We start from the raw sequence: 10,736 nt of genomic DNA, 5'->3' as shown, positions 1-10,736 counted from the left end.
TTAGTCTGTCTCTCCTAAACAGTGTTTAGCCCTCTAGATTGACTGTCCAATCATGAGATTCGTCCCACCAAGTTTCTATGCATGTCTGAATGACTGTGTGTCTGTATGACTCGATCCATGTCTGTGTGTCTGTACGACTCTATGCATGTCTGTGTGACTGTGTCTGTATGACTCTATGCATGTCTGTTTGACTGTGTGTCTGTATGACTCTATGCATGTGTGATACCTAGCATCTGTCTATCCGGGACACTCTTATCTACTATTGCAGCTGCTGCCCGGTTGCTAGGCAACTAGGGCGGTCTGGACAGAGATCTGGAGACCGAAGGGGATTGGCAGCCCAGCGAGCGGGAGAACAGGGGGGCGTGACGGAGCCTGTAAAAGACTCGGCGGCGGAGAGCGGGAAGCAGAGCGCGGCTGACGAGGCAGGCTGTGCGCCCCGCCGCTGAGGTGAAGAGACGAGCGGGAGAGGAGCGACGCGCGCTACAGAGCCCGGCCGAGGAGGAAACTGGGTAGCCGAGAGTGCTGGCGGAGGCAGCAGGAGAGGAGAAGCATCGTCGCACAGACGGAGGGCCAGACGCCGAGTGAGCAGATAGAGCGCCACTGCAGGGGACGTTCCCGCGCTGACCGGGAGCAACTACCATCAAGGGAACAGAGAGAAGTCACCGAATCAGGTACTTTAAGAAGTGACTTATAGTAACCTCTCTCCCCACCACGCTGCCAGTGTGAAGCACCTTACAAGGGTACAGAGACTGTCGGCCGCACTTACCCCAGCCCTGGCCGGTTGCAACTGCTTCCCTCCCCCGCATAATGTACACCCTCAGCACACCGCAGCACCAGTAAGGAGGGAGTTCTCTGAGCCACCACAGGCCTGACATCGTGGACCGGGTGGGCTTAAAGCGCCACCTATTAGCTACCCCGTGACTGTCTCCCAGGAAAACGGGACCGGCCCTAAAGGAACAGCACCATTGACCTGCATCCCCTCTCATGTTATACTTAAGGGAGTGCACCCAGCGAGACTACTGACCCTGTTCAATTTGCTCCCAGTGGAGGGAGTCGCCCGTATTTCTAAAGGCTGCCATCCCCAGGGACAATAGCCCTGCACACCGTGAGCAGGATTAGCCAAGCCCCGTCAGGGAATAAATGTACCTCCAGTGACATTACCGGGCAACAACCCATGAACTTCTCCGGATTATATGGACCTTTAGGTCAGAGACCCTTTTATTGAGTCCTAATGCCACCTAGTGGTGTGTTCAACGTACTGCCGGTATATCCGTGAAGCTTGCTTTGCTAAAAGGTTCTTTTAGGATGCTAAAGTTCTGAAATGCATTTGTGTCATTGTTGTGTTATATTCGTAATGTCTTAGCGAATCATATGTGAGCAATGGTGATGACCTTAACCGAAATGTGCTAGGTTTACTGACTGCCGACTTAGTTTTCCCTGAATGGGGATTAATCGCTTCTACAATAAATCTTGTTACTGTATCCCACCGTAGTGGTCCTTTCACCTTTAAGGGGGGTGTTGTCTATACTGGGGTATCCCTGTCCCTTCTGCCCAGGTCCTCCGCAGCCTTTCCACGCAGATTCTGCCCAACGTCGCAACCAGCAAGAACCGAACGACCAGAGAGGCCGCAACTGGACAGGCGAGAGATTACAGGTACGCTTTACCACCTATTACACATGTCTGTGTGACTGTGTGTCTGTATGACTCTATGCATGTCTGTGTGACTGTGTGTCTGTATGACTCTATGCATGTCTGTGTGACTGTGTGTCTGTATGACTCAATGCATGTCTGAATGACTGTGTGTCTGTATGACTCGATCCATGTCTGTGTGACTGTGTGTCTGTATGACTCTATGCATGTCTGTGTGACTGTGTGTCTGTATGACTCTATGCATGTCTGAATGACTGTGTGTCTGTATGACTCGATCCATGTCTGTGTGACTGTGTGTCTGTATGACTCTATGCATGTCTGTGTTACTGTGTGTCCGTATGACTCGATCCATGTCTCTGTGACTCTAGATATGTCCGTGTGACTCTATGCATAAGGGAGAGAGAGTGGCCTGCGGCATCTCTGCTAAACCAACCCCAATATCACCCCTACTGAAATCATACTCGGAGACAAGATCTGAGATTGAATCATTGGCCACAGCTTTATTAAACATTACCGTATTTACAGTTTACAGGGTAGGGACAGAGAACGGTGGGCAAGGCACAAAAACCCTATCAATGCCCATCATTGATTTATGACGGGGCGTGCCACATACCTCAGCCGTAGGCCCTCAGCAATGCCCCCTCAGATCACTCTGGCCTGGTGCGCAGCCGACGGCCCACCGCCGACAGCTGGAGCCTCGCGCGCGGAGAATCTGCAACCTCAGCTAGCTCCCCTCCTGCACCTGACTTGCTCACCACTTCTTCCCGCCCGCCCTGCTACATATATCCTGGACCAACTGTGACAAAAGACAAAATGCATAAACATTACACAACCTCTTTCCAACCCGGTTACCAAAACCGATTGTATCTCCACAAACCTCGTTACCTTACAAAAATTCTTGACCTCCAATGCATCCATAAAAGTCCCATTTTCTCTCAATGAATTTTTTTTTTTTAAATGAACACACAAAATGCTGAAAGGCATAAAGCAGAAATGATACATTCACAAAAGGGGTGGGTGGGTTAGAGGAGTTTGGGATCTGTGTCCAGCTCCGTAAGTGAAATGCAGCCTCCCCCTCTGCCTCAGCCTTTTAACCCCCTCCTGGCTCTTTCCTCCGTCTGCTAGCCCTGCTCCCCTAGGTGTGAAAGAGAGGACGGCATACCTCCCCCCCTCCCCCATTTGGACCACCCCTCCCCGCTATATCGCTGCCGCGCCATTTTGGCGCCTGTGCTCCCTTTGTCTGTTGACTGTGTGTCTGTATGACTCTATGCATGTCAGTGTGACCAGGGGCGGATCCAGAACAAAACGACAGGGCGGACACCACGATACGGAAAAGCGGGGGGGGGGGGGGGGGGGGGAGGGTTGGTCTTTTGTGCAAACTTCTGGAATGGTGCTTGTGGCCTCACAGGGAATTCCGTACTCACAAGCCGCAACCTTGGGGTAAATTTACTAAATTGGGAGTTCTATTTAAGATGGGAAGTTGCCCATAGCAACCAATCAGATATCAGGTATTATCTTCTAGAAGGTGCTAGATAAATGACAAGTAGAATCTGGTTGCTATGGACAACATCCCATCTTAAATAGAACTCTCAATTTAGTAAATTTACCCCCTTGTTTCATCACGCCGGGGGCATGGAGTACAGGTCTGGTGGGGGACCGGGTGAGTGTCTGTGGGGCAGATGTTGTGGGTGACAGGGTGAGAGAGTCTGTAACCAGGACTGGGCAGAGCATCCCTACCCGCCCTTCAATGCCAACCTCACAGCACTCCCCCACTTCAATGCACTCTCTGCACTTCATCACATCACAGCTTCTCCAACACCACTATACACCTCACAGGACAGGAGACCGCCCACCCCCAGATAGAGGATCTTCCCCAAGCACAGAAGACCCCCCTCCCCCTGTGACATTTCTCCCCATATTACCGAAGATCCACTGCAGCTTTGTGGATGCCCTCTCATCCTCCCTCACGCCTTCTCACCCCTCTGCACTGCTGGTTGTCGGGGACACCACTCCACTGACAGCGTCTGGAACGGGGGAGCCGAAGGAGAAGATGCCGGTTCTGATTCCTTGGTCAGCCGGGGTCTCCAGCAGGGAGAGCAAACGCCGGGGCATGGAGTAAGGTGTAGTTTCACGCCCCTAATAGCAGGAGGAGTCGGGTGAGTTTAAGCTGCCCGGCCTGCGTGACACGGAACGCTGGAGCCGCTACAGGCGAGGGCTTCTCCCTGTCATTGTGCCGGGTACGGGCAGCAGCAGGGCCCGGCAGCAGTGGCCCGACTGAGGGGAGGTAGGAGTGTTTGGGGTGACCTCTCGGCAACCCCTAAAATCACCCCCCCCCCCGCCGCCACGCCGCTCCGCTCTTGTTGATATGCGGCCAGCTGCCTGGTGACCGGGTGCTGGGTCACACCTTAACAGGTTCGGGGCCACATGCAACCTGCGGCCCCACAGCCCTTGCAGCTATAGTGATCCTAAACGATAGGGGGGGCACGTGCCTGGGTGCCCCCCCCCTGAATCCGCCACTGCATGTGACTCTGTGTAAGTCTATGTGACTCTATGCAAGTCCATGTGACTGTGGCCTAATTCAGACCTGATCACTGTTGTTCGAAATCGCGAAGCGGCTGATTATCGAACAACTGCGCATGCGTACAGATAGTAATGAGCGGACGCGAGGCCAAATTTCACAAAAATCCTTCGTCTTTTTCGATTGCTAGGCGTACGTAGATTGAGTGACAGGAAGCGGACGTTTGTGGGGTGGTAACTGCCCGTTTTCTGGGAGTGTCAGGAAAAACGCAGGCATTCCAAAACGTTTTCAGGAAGGGTGTGTCACGTCGCTCCGGCCCCTATCAGCATGATACTTTCGCACTGTAGGGGTAAGTCCTGGGCTACGCGGATCAGATCAGACCTGCCTCAGACCTCATTTCTGCAGTGCTTCCCAACCGCCATGCTTTTGGTGGGATAGTAACAATTTGGGGGGATTATTCTGCAGTCTCACAATCAGGTCAGTGTGCCCGATGTACGGGGCGGCATGGAAGTGTGTCACTGCCACACAGTGTGGGCTCAGGTGTCTCTAAGGCTTGCTGCATAAAAAATAACCTCAACCCCGTCCTGAACAGGAAATCTCTGATGTTGGGAGTGATGGTTCTGCCATGTGTCCCTGTTCTGCCACAGGCCTCACTGCTGCCCTCAGCCTTTGTTCTGACCTATGCACGCAGCAGTCCATCCCTAGGCTGCAGACGTAAGCTAGGCCTTGCACAGAGGCCAAACCTACTCTCTCTTCCAAGTCTTATCAGGCTTTCAAGCATTAGACCTTGTATTCCATCAGGTGAATCCTTTGGTCTCTATTCTTGTTGGGTCTCAGGTGATCCTGCCCTCCTGGGTCCTGCTGTCACTGTGTTGTTAGCTGGGGTCCTACTCAACTTAGCTGTACATAGGGACATCTGGGTGGGGCTAGATTTTGAATTTGGTATCACCTTTCATTTGGGCCGGCTGATAGTAAGTCAAAGCCCATGTGACCAGCGGAGACATATTAACCATTTTGTTGGGTGCCTCAGTCATTCCTTCCAAAGATGCACCAATCTGTATTTCTGCATGTGCGGATTCTAACTCTGCCTAAAGATGCACCAATGGTCTAATGACGCATCAAACAGTATTTCTGTATGTGCGGACGCAGACTCTTCCTAAAAACCCATCAATAGTCTGAAGATGCACCAATCTGTATTTCTGCATATACTGACGCTGACTCTGCCTAAAGACGCACCAATGGTCTAAAGACACACCAATCAGTATTTCTGCATGTGCAGGCGCTGACTCAGTCTAAAGACGGACCAATCGGTAATTCTGCATGTATGTACGCTGACTCCGCCTCAGTCCTTGCTCATACATACACATGGATTTACCTCAGGGAAACTCTTTGTTGCAGTATTTGCAGAAAGCCGCAGATACGGACGCAGGCCCAACGTTTATGTCCTGCAAATAAGGGATATATTTTACTGTGAAAATTCATTTTAACGTTCTCTTATGTCTCTTCTCTTTCACCTCACCCCGTCACTCGTCGCAGGGCTAACATTCATTGTGCTGGTCTGTAAAGAACCAGGAAGTATGGGGAATTTATTTAGAATTTCCCTTTTGGGTGTGGAGACCAGAGCTTAGCGTCTCAGTCATGTAAACAAGTAACCTGAGAAAGGTCTATCCGTGCTGTTGTCAGGTTTTTCTGGGGGGGTTTTCTTCACAAAATGCTTTTTAGAAATTGATCTATGTGGAGAAGACAGAATTACATTGGCGTTCTACATCATGTGTAAGAAAAGGATTGCTGAGGGGTGGTGATAAAAGCTGGAGGTGAGTGAGTCTGAAGTCGGGAGTTGTGGGGCTGATTCAGTGGGTGTAAGGAAATATACTGTATATTAGCTTTATATAACCTTGTTACCTTTCACTTGTTACGCTTTCATATCCCACCCAACTATTTTTCTTGACATTCCAAAAATATTGGGTTAATGTGATGCATATTAAATTGTTCAGAATAGGCAGAAACAGTAAAATATGCAAACGGGGGTATGCAGAATGTCAGCAGGTACGGAATGCTGACACCGGAATGTTGACACGGACATGAGGTTGACAAGAAAAATCTCAATGGTAAATTTGTGTGTTACTTTTTTAAGTGATAGGGTTATGGGGGTAATTCCAAGTTGATCGCAGCAGGAATTTAGTTGGCAATTGGGCAAAATCATGTGCACTGCAGGGGAGGCAGATATAACATGTGCAGAGAGAGTTAGATTTGGGTGGGTTGTGTTCAATCTGCAATCTAATTTGCAGTGTAAAAATAAAGCAGCCAGTATTTACCCTACACAGAAATAAAATAACTCACCCAAATCTAACTCTCTCTGCACATGTTATATCTGCCTCCCCTGCAGTGCACATGGTTTTGCCCAATTGCTAACTAAATTCCTGCTGCGATCAACTTGGAATTACCCCCTATGAGTATTGTCAGTACTAGGGCCCTCATTCCGAGTTGTTCGCTCGCAAGGCGAATGTAGCAGAGTTACACACGCTAAGCCTACGCCTACTGGGAGTGTATCTTAGCTTCTTAAAAGTGCGACCGATGTATTCGCAATATTGCGATTACAAACGACTTAGCAGTTTCTGAGTAGCTTCAGACTTACTCTGCCTGTGCGATCAGTTCTGTGCTTTTCGTTCCTGGCTGACGTCACAAACACACCCAGCGTTCGGCCAGGCACTCCCACCGTTTCTCCGGCCACTCCTGCGTTTTTTCCGGAAACGGTAGCGTTTTCAGCCACACGCCCCTAAAACGCCGTGTTTCCGCCCAGTAACACCCATTTCCTGTCAATCACAATGCGTTCGTCGGAGCGATGAAAAAGCCGTGAGTAAACTTACTTTCTTCATAGTAAAGTTACTTGGCGCAGTCGCAGTGCGAACATTGCGCATGCGCACTAAGCGGATTCTCACTGCGATGCGATGAAAAACACCGAGCGAACAACTCGGAATGAGGGCCAATGAGTATTGTCAGTGATATGAGTGTTGTCATTACTATGAGTATTGTCAGTGATATGAATATGGGGGGTAATTCCAAGTTGATCGCAGCAGGACATTTTTTAGCAGTTGGGCAAAACCATGTGCACTGCAGGGGAGGCAGATATAACATTTGCAGAGAGAGTTAGATTTGGGTGGGTTATTTTGTTTCTGTGCAGGGTAAATACTGGCTGCTTTACTTGTACACTGCAATTTAGATTGCAGATTTAACTCACCACACCCAAATCTATCTCTCTCTGCACATGTTACATCTGCCTCCCCTGCAGTACACATGGTTTTGCCCAATTGCTATCAAAATTCCTGCTGCGATCAACTTGGAATTACTCCCATAGTACTGACAATACTCATAGCACTGACAATACTCATAGCACTGACAATACTTGTACTTACAATACTCATATCACTAACAATACTCATGGGTGGTCATTCCGAGTTGTTCGCTCGCTAGCACTTTTTTGCAGTTGTGCAAACGCTCTGCCGCCGGCCACTGGGAGTGTATTTTAGCTTAGCAGAAGTGCGAACGCTTGTATTGCAGAGCGGCTACAAAATAATTTTGTGCAGTGTCAGAGTAGCTTCAGACCTACTCAGCGCTTGCGATGACTTCAGTCTGTTCAGTTCCTGGTTTGACGTCACAAACAAGCCCTGCGTTCTCCCAGCCACGCCTGCGTTTTTCCTGGCACGCCTGCGTTTTTTCCGATCACTCCCTGAAAACGGTCATTTGACACCCAGAAACACCCCCTTCATGTCAATCACTCTGCGTCCAGCAGTGCGACTGAAAAGCTTCGCTAGACCCTGTGTGAAACTACATCGGTTGTTGTAATAATACGTCACACGTGTGCATTGTGCCGCATACGCATGCGCAGAAGTGCCGATTTTTTTGCCTGATCACAGCGCAGCGACCGAAAGCGATCAATTCGGAATGACCACCATAGTACTGACAATACTCACAGTACTGACAATACTCATAGCACTGACCATACTCACAGTACTGACAATACTCATAGCACTGACAATACTCATAGCACTGTCAATACTTATAGTACTGACAATACTCATAGTAATGACAATACTTATAGTACTGACAATACTCATAGTAATGACAATACTTATAGTACTGACAATACTCATAGCACTAATACTCATAGTAATGACAATACTTATAGTACTGACAATACTCATAGTACTGACAATACTAAGCACTAATACTCATAGTAATGACAATACTTATAGTACGTACAATACTAGTAGTAATGACAATACTCATAGCACTGACAATACTCATAGCACTGACAATACTCACAGTGGCGGTTCTTGCCACGGGCAAGCGGTACTTTTGCCCGGGGCGCCGCCTTCCGGAGGGCGCCGCACCAGGCCAAGATCCGCCACTGTGCCCCCCGCAGTGCCCCGCTGTGCCCCCCGCTTTGAAGGGAACCAGACGCGTAGCGTCTAGTTTCCCTTCATTGAGAGGACCTTAGTTGTGCGGTGCGCGATGACGTCATCGCGCACCGCACATCATAGTGGCACAGACACTAGGGGTCATAATTGACCTCTAGTGTCTATGCTGTTCTATGGGAGAGACGTAATAAGTCTTTCCCATAGATCAAGGAAAGGAGAGAAGAAGAGCGGCGCCGGCGGAGGAGGTCTGCAGCAGTCTGGATCAGGAACGGGGATGGTAAGTATATATTTTTTTATTTTATTTTATCTTTCAGCGTCGCTACAGGGGCATAAATGGGGGCGTAACTGACCACGCCCCCATTTGAAGCCACGCCCCTATACTTTGCCCGGGGCGCCACAATCCCAAGAACCGGCCCTGAATACTCATAGTACTGACAATACTCATAGCACCGACAATACTCATAGGGGGTAATTCCAAGTTGATCGCAGCAGGAATTTTGTTAGCAGTTGGGCAAAACCATGTGCACTGCAGGGGAGGCAGATGTAACATGTGCAGAGAGTTCGATTTGGGTGTGGTGAGTTCAGTCTGCAATCTAATTTGCAGTGTAAAAATAAAGCAGCCAGGATTTACCCTGCAGTAACATGCGAGTTTGGCGCTGATTGGCTTTATCTCTCTCCATCTTTATCACTTTTCAAGGCTTAGTACATAGACCCCACAGTGTAGAAGTCGCCCAAAGCATCCAATCAGTATCTAACTGTCATGTCATAGACTGCCGGTCAATGATAGCTAGAATCTTATTGGTTCCTCTTAGCAACTTCACCGTATTTCTTTCCAAGGCTTGATATATCTCACCCACAGTATTCTGCCAGAGAAAGGTTCTTATTGTTTGGAGCTGTGCTCTGACATGTGTGAGGGGGTAGCTATATCTTGTGAGCGTTAGAGGTGCGGGGCGCTTGTCTGGGTTTTGTAAACACGGGGTCACACCGGGGTCACCATTGTATGTGAGCTGCTTGGCTGCCAATACTTAATCCTGTGGCTTATCCCGAGTGCTGAAAGACAGGATGAAGTCCAATGGGAAGGTCAGGTGTCAGAACTAAGCGAGTCTAGGCAGCTGCCTAGGGTGCCATGGTATAGGGGGCACCAGAGCATTCATATGGAATTTATGGCAAGATACTGTAGGCTCATAGGGGTAAATTTACTAAGGTGGGAGATTTTTAGTACTGGTGATGTTGCCCATGGCAACCAATCAGATTCTACTTACCATTTATCTAGCTGCTTCTAGCAGATAATAGATATAATCTGATTGGTTGCTATGGGCAACATCACCAGTTTCTTAAAATCTCCGACCTTAGTAAATTTACCCCATAGGCGGGTACTTAAACTCTGGTGCAAAATGCAAACCAGTGGTGAAGAGAACAACTGGTCGCTGCTTCTGATTGGCTGAAATTGGCTTTAATTTTGTCTTTGTGTCGTTTTCTAATTTCTTTTTACATAGCATTTTCAACTGTATTAGTTATTAATACATACAGGGGGTCATTCCGACCCGTTCGCTCACTGCGTTTTAACGCAGCAGAGCGAACGGGTCCCTGCTGCGCATGCGCTGTAGTGCGCATGCGGGACGACCGAAGGCTGTAGCAGGACAGTGATCGCCTCTGCCTGATTGACAGGCAGAGGCGATCGATGGGCGGGAGGGGTCGAAAAAGGCGGTGTTTGGCCGCCATTTCGTAGGCGCAGTCCGGCCAACGCAGGCGTGGCTGGACCGATCGGGGGGCGGGCTGCAGCGGCTGCGTGACGTCACACGCAGCCGCTGCAGGCCAGGAAGCGAGGAGTAGCTCTCGGCCAGCACGCTAAAGCTGCGCTGGTCGGGATCTACTCCTGAAGTGCAAAGGCATCGCCGCTGTGCGATGCCTTTGCACTTCTGTGAGGGGGGCCGGACTGACATGCGGGGCGGACTAGCCCTGTGCTGGGCGTCCCCCCGCATGTCAGGAAAGATGATCGTAGCTGTGCTAAATTTAGCACAGCTACGATCAACTCGGAATGACCCCCACAGTACTGTGCTTGCCAACTTTCCCTGAATGTCTGGGAGACTCCTGAAATAGCAGCAAGCTCCCTCACTCCCTGAACAGTCTAGCAATCTCCCACAATATGC

At 49.6% G+C, this 10,736-nt stretch overlaps 1 protein-coding gene across 3 annotated transcripts in view; it reads left to right on the top strand.

The window, feature by feature from the left end:
• Nucleotides 1–5,785: 5,785 nt before the first annotated feature.
• LOC134983603 (NACHT, LRR and PYD domains-containing protein 3-like) overlaps nucleotides 5,786–10,736 on the top strand; it is a 79,718-nt gene continuing 74,767 nt past the window's right edge. For all 3 annotated transcript variants that reach the window (XM_063949271.1, XM_063949270.1, XM_063949269.1), the window contains exon 1: nucleotides 5,786–5,982. The gene's annotated coding sequence lies outside the window, so the exon portion shown is untranslated. The remainder of the gene's footprint in view (nucleotides 5,983–10,736) is intronic.

This window comes from Pseudophryne corroboree (assembly GCF_028390025.1).
Source record: "Pseudophryne corroboree isolate aPseCor3 chromosome 3 unlocalized genomic scaffold, aPseCor3.hap2 SUPER_3_unloc_2, whole genome shotgun sequence".
Taxonomy (NCBI): Eukaryota; Metazoa; Chordata; class Amphibia; order Anura; family Myobatrachidae; genus Pseudophryne; species Pseudophryne corroboree.
Note: the sequence above shows the minus strand (reverse complement) of the source record. Positions and strands in the feature narration are given on the sequence as shown.